The following is a 6735-nucleotide window of genomic DNA, read 5'->3' on the forward strand; positions in this document are numbered from 1 at the left end:
TGTGTGGCAGTTCTGTGAATGAACACAGAGACAATGATGACAGTAAATGGACAGTTTGGTTACTCTGCCTTGAGGCTCGCGCTGCTCTGAGTAATGTGTTGCTTAAGTGCCTGTCAGGTTTATAAAGGAGGGCAGGAGTGTGTAAATGTGTGTGTAAATGTGTGTGTAAATAGAGTGTCAGATCAGTACCCCAGGGAACAGAGGTGAAGATTGTGTGTGTGTGTGTGTGTGTGTGTGTGTGTGTGTGTGTGTGTGTGTGTGTGTGTGTGTGTGCTTGTGTGTGTTTATGTGTGCGTGTGTGTGTGTGTGTGTGTACATGTGTGCGTGCGTTTATGTGTGTGTGTGTGTGTGTGTGTGTGTGTGTGTGTGTGTGCATGTGTGTGTGCGTTTATGTGTGTGTGTGTGTGTGTGTGTCCGTCTGTGTGTGTGTGTGTGTGTGTGCATGCGTGCGTGCATGCTTTTCTGTGTGTGTGTGTGTGTGTGTGTGTTTGTGTGTGTGTGTGTGTGTGTGTGTGTGTGGATTGCTCAACCCACCCTAACAGTCCCTAGAGTCCTTAGTGGCCTCCCTAGTGTTTCAGGCCGGGGCTGCCTCTGTCTCCTCCTCTCCCTCCTCTCCCTCTGTCTCCTCCTCTCCCTCCTCTCCCTCTGTCTCCTCCTCTGTCTCCTCTCCCTCTGTCTCCTCCTCTCCCTCTGTCTCCTCCTCTCCCTCCGCTCCCTCTGTCTCCTCCTCTCCCTCTTTCTCCTCCTCTCCCTCTGTCTCCTCTGCTCCCTTTCCCTCCTCCTCTCCCTCCTCTCCTCCTCTCCCTCCTCTCCCACTGTCTCCTCCTCTCCCTCCTCTCTGTCTCCTCCTCTCCCTCTGTCTCCTCCTCTCCCTCTGTCTCCTCCGCTCCCTCTCCCTCCTCTCCCTCTGTTCGTCCTCTCCCTCTGTCTCCCTCCTCTCCCTCTGTCTCCTCCTCTCCCTCCTCTCCCTCTCTCCTCCTCTACCTCCTCTCCCACTGTCTCCTCCTCTCCCTCTGTCTCCTCCGCTCCCTCTCCCTCCTCTCCCTCTGTTCGTCCTCTCCCTCTGTCTCCCTCCGCTCCCTCTGTCTCCTCCTCTCCCTCCTCTCCCTCTGTCTCCTCCTCTCCCTCCACTCCCTCCTCTCCCTCCTCTCCTCCTCTCCCTCCTCTCCCTCTGTCTCCTCCTCTGTCTCCTCTCCTCCTCTCCCTCCTCTCCCTCTGTCTCCCTCCCTCCTCCTCTCCCTCTCCCTCCCTCCTCACCACCGGGCCCTCCCTTCTCACCGCCGGGCCCAGCTGGAGAGCAGCTCCTTATTCATTCATGAGAGGAGCAGCGGATAAATAAAAAGGTTCATTACCGCGCTAAAGTGTTACTAATGACATGTACCTGCCACCGAGCACCTCCGAAAATCTAATGTGACACACTAGAATGGAAAATCTATTCCACTGCACTCTGGGTCTCCAGTGGTGCCTCCACATACTCAATGGAAATTTCCCTCCGCCTGCCGTCCATTATGTCTCCCTAAAACCAATATTTACAATCCTGCAGCCATTATGTCCTACTAGGGCCTCTGCCCCCGCTGCCGTGACCCACGTATTAGCTGAAAATTGGACTTTGCAAACTTAGCAGGGGAGGTGAGGCTCGTCTCTCAGATGAGCGGGTGTGGGGGGGTGGGGGGTGGGGGGGGGCAGCACCAGGGGACTCAGCATGGAGCCCTAGTCACACACACTGACGCGCACGCACACACACACACACACACACACACACACACACAGATACACACAGACACAGACACAGACACAGACACACACACACACACACACACACACACACACACACACCAAACCCAGCTCTACATTCCATCATTCTGCGATCCAACATCACAATATAAAACAGTGATATACTGTCTATATATATATATATATATATATATATATATATATATATATATATATATATATATATATATATGTACACAAATGATACACAACTACTTTGATATTAATTGTAAGACTAAATCTATATTCAACAAACTAAACCCAGATTTATCACCGTCCTGAACAATCATATAACAGGGTTTTTTTTTCTCAGGTTATGAAAATGTGTCAATAAGCCGGGGACCTTAATACCTTTCAAGTCCCATGTCATTAAGTTATGTAAATAGACCTCACAGGCCACTGTTTACCAGCAGCCAGCAAGTATGCTATTGTAATTATCTCATTAATACAGTTAAATGCGTTCTCAAATTTCAGCTACAGATGCAGGGTTGCACTGAGACAGCGATGTGTGGCTGCTATGGAAACAGAGATTAAGAGTGTTTTACTGTGCACTTGAGAGAAATGGCGCATCAGGAAATGGCTACGTTACCTCTTGCGAACACTTGCCAGCAGCACAGCTGTGTACCGCAATGTTAATCAATTTACAGAGAACAGTTATTTGTTCAGTATGAAGATATTTTTGAATTTGATAACAGATGTCATGGCAGTAAAAGGGAAATGCACAAGAGGTCTCAGTCAAAAGTAGCGTAAGATATTTGTTTTGTTGTACAATGGATGATATGTGTATGTTAAAATATCAAAATGCTTAGAAAGTGGATATGTGAAAATATTATTATATGCTGTAATAATACCTGTAATGATAATTCATTAAAAAATATACTATGTATTTATAATAATTATAATAATGAAACATAAATCCAAAACATATTGTTCATGCATGATCTAAAAATGTGTTCTGTTAACAATACTGTAACTACACACCTGGTTTTAATTTATTTTCTACAGATCATTATGCTTATCTATTTATATTTTCATATAATGAACTAGTGATTAGGCCTGATCTTATTCAATTTCAAACAGGCGAGCATATGCAGCTGCTGCTCCCCTCAGTAATCAAAGCGTTAGCGTTGTGCTGAGAAGCTTCTAGAAGGTACAGTGTGAAACGCCTGTCAGTCTCTATTGGGCCGCTGTGGAGAGGCCAGCTGGGATTGTTGTCCCCCCTCCCGGGCTAAAGGACTTGTTGGTCACGTCTTCCAGAGCTCTCTAATTGAATCACGGGCCTCGTCAGCGTCTCAGTGGAGACTCAGATGACTGTTTGCTCAACATGTCCGCCGCTTTTGACTGATTAATTCATACGACGCCAAACCAAATGTTCTGCCTTGTTTCTCATGTTGTGTCCCGGCTCTGCAGCCTCTTCCTCACGCACCCTGTAGAGCCTCATACTGTAGGATGGCAGCTACAATATGAAGAGAATTTGGCGACGTATTGTTAATAACAAAGTATATGTTAATATTACTAATCTGACTCCCAGTAATTTAATTGACACAATGTGCAAAGAATCGTTGAGTTTGGGTTGACTAGAGCAAGAACGGTCAAGTGAGAATTAATCAAATGAGGCTTTAATAACACTGTGAACGTATAGAACTATTACAAGGCAAATACATCATAGAGAAATGTTACATTTTACCCCCATATTACTATTATTATTTATTATTACCTATTATCTTACCTCTGCCCTCTCTTACCTACCTCATTTAATGTTCTCTGGCTCATGCTCTTTGTATGAAACATCTATGAACGTTAGAATCTAGTACAATAACAATAATAATAATAGTAATAATAGTAATAATAAACTTTATTTTCTAACCCTAAAAAAGTTGCAAAGCGTTTACATGCACAGGTAAACAAAAACAATGAACATAATTAAGCATAAAACAATGAAGGAGAGAGAAAACAAAACTAACAAAACTAACAAATGAAAAAACAAACAGAAAGTTTCACACAGTTTCAAGGTAAAAGCAAGTCTTTCAAAAGAAGACACTGGTTTTGCAGCTTCACATCCTCAAGCAGGTCGTTCCAAAGTCTAGCAGAAGAGGTCTCCGATCTGGCAGTCGATGTCTTAGGGATGTCTTAGGAAATCAACTTATAAAAATATTTACCTGAGTAGATTTCAGTTTATTAATATGACTATGTATTTCAATTTCCACCAAGGAAAGATTATGATGATATAATAGTAAAATCACAACACAATGTACAGAATACTACAATACAATCAACATTATATTTCATGGTATTCTACAGTATTTTGCAATCTCATTATTCCTAACATGTGGATATGCTATGCATACAGTACAATGGTCACTCATTTCCCAAAGGAGTGATTCCCTCTATGAAAGGGAGAGTGATTTAAGGGTTTAATCTAACAGACTGTTGAAAGACTGATTATTTGTAAGCCTATTCTAATCACATTACAGGGATGTTGAAAAAACATGAGTGATTGTCCCAAGCAAGAGATGAATGTGGCATGGTAGATGGATTGCCGATTGGTCATACAATTATCGACACACACTTGCTTGAACTCAAAACCATTTTTGCCACTCTGGCGTGAGAAGGGCAGACACACACTGTCTTATTTGGGAGTTCGAGCCGCCTACTGGCAACCTTGTGACGGGTCAGGGCAGCTTGCGTGGTCTCCTAAAGACCCGGCAAGTCACAGCTTACGACAGCTCTCCAAGCAAAAATATATGTTTCACGGCATCACTTGTACTCACAGCGTTAAAAGTAGGAGAAAACTGTGTTTCACTGCTGTCAGATTTGTAAGCCCTTTGGACTGATTCCTTACTCAAAGACTCTTAACACGTTTGGGGTCTTGTTTTGGGTCCCCCCCCCCTCCCCCGATGCACCAAGAGAGGACAACATCAAAAGCCTCTTTTCAGCCGTCTGGCACCGCAGGTCCCTAATTACGCCCACAATGGAAGGTGACTGTGCCTGCCAGCCTATGCCAAGGGCTGAAATCTAGCCCCCCACCCCACCACTGTGTCTGTGGCTATGGATGTATTTAGATAGCGCAGTGTGTGTGTGTGTGCTGTGTGTGTGTGTGTGTGCTGTGTGTGTGTGTGTGTGTGTGTGTGTCTGTGTGTGTGTGTGCGTGTGCATGCATGTATATATCTGGGTCTGTCTGTGTGTCTGTGTGTGTGTGTGTTTGCGTGTGTGTGTGTGTGTGTGTGTGTATCTGTGTGTGTGTGTGTGTGTGTGTGTGGGTGTGTGTGTGTGTGTGTGAGTGTGTGTGTGTGTGTGTGTGTGTGTGTGTGTGTGTGTGTGTGTGTGTGTGTGTGTGTGTGTGTGACACTGAAGCCCATGTTATGGCCAACCCTTGGCCAACAGGCACAATAAGCAGATCATGAGAAGAATGAGAGATTCTCACTGCTGGTTAGACACTGTGTGTGATCTAGGACCACAGACCTTATGACAGCCACAATAATCATCTTCCCCAGGGTCTTCCCCAGGGCCCTATAAACCACATTAGCCCCTCCAGCCAGTGGAGGCAGTTCGTCTAGGCTCATGTGACGGGACCTCCCTCAACACCACCGTGGCACGCTAAGGCAGGTCCATCTGTGGATGATGGGAGGAGGATCCTGTGTGAGTTCGCACTACGAGAGGAACGTAGATGTTAGTGCCTTAGATTCATGCTTGAGCATATTCATGTTAGTGCACTAATGTTGATAACTCTATTAATAAGTTGCTTTAAAATTCAAGTTCATGAAATCTAAAGGGATTTTATTTTTTTTATTTTCTAGTTGGGTCAATTAGTCGGGGACTGTACAGTCCTGATTTATAGTATTATCCGATTCTATATGTTGTCGACAGGCCTTACTTGGAATGGCTGGAATCTGTATTTCCTGAGGTAAATTAATTGCATTAGAGGCTTTGGTGGTGAGATGGCTTGTCTCCGCATGTGGCTGTTTAACAGTCGCCTTAAAGGTCAGCCTAAAGGTCAGCTGGCCTCCTCGTCCAATGACGTGTCCACACCCGCCTGGTTCCTGTCCCCACTCAGCTGAGAGAGAGAGGGTCCCGTGACAAATCCCTAGCTCTCACCAGATAAAGGCGGTGGGCTTAAACCTGTTACTGTCAGCTTCTCACCTGGATCATAAGATTTCCTACTCCGGCCATGCAAACCAATCCCCTTCTCTTTCTCTCCCTAAAGTCGTCCGGGATCCTCAGTGAAAGTCCCTCACAATGGCCGGGCTAAAGTCCCCTCTCCATGTTAGCATATAGAGTTACCTGTGGCTAAGCTCTGAGTGAGCACACACAATAGCGGGGCGGTAATGATTGCGCGGGCTCTAACCCCTCGTCCCCGGCCTTTCCCCGAGCCTCATTTCCTCGCGGCGGCTGTCATTTCACAGCTGTTAGCCACTGACTCTCTTTGTCATGATTAGGAGACAAATTAATAGATGCCTCCTGGTAATCAGCTTTCATTAGGGCTGTCAAACCGTCAGCGTGGGCTTCGCTCAGCGCGCTGGACGCCCGACGGTCGTCACCTCCCGGCCCTCGGAGGCGAGCCGCGTGTGACAGCGCTCCTCGGCGCTCTCTCCGGCTGTGTCTGTGTCTGTGTGCTTGGCGGGGCTAAAGTGTGGGTAACCGGGGCATTAGCACGCTCCTCCGCAGCACAAGTGCAAGTAACTGGCGCATTAGCGGTGCTTCGCACAGCGCGGCAAGATGGTGGTCATCGTGGGAACGGCATAAAGACTGGTCTTTCTGCTGGGGTGTAATTGTGCCCAGCATGCTGAAAATGGACTGTGAAGTGTAAGGGGGGGGTCAAATAATTGATTTTCCTCCGAATGCAGAATCCAGGGCAGGGCTGTTTAGTGAGTAATTTACAAGAGCAGTTCAGCAGCCTGCCTGACTGGCAGATCTGTGGATGGCTCCCAGGGGCATGGACGGAGATAACACACACCTGAGACC

This window comes from Argentina silus, assembly GCF_951799395.1.
Source record: "Argentina silus genome assembly, chromosome: 4".
NCBI classification, from domain to species: Eukaryota; Metazoa; Chordata; class Actinopteri; order Argentiniformes; family Argentinidae; genus Argentina; species Argentina silus.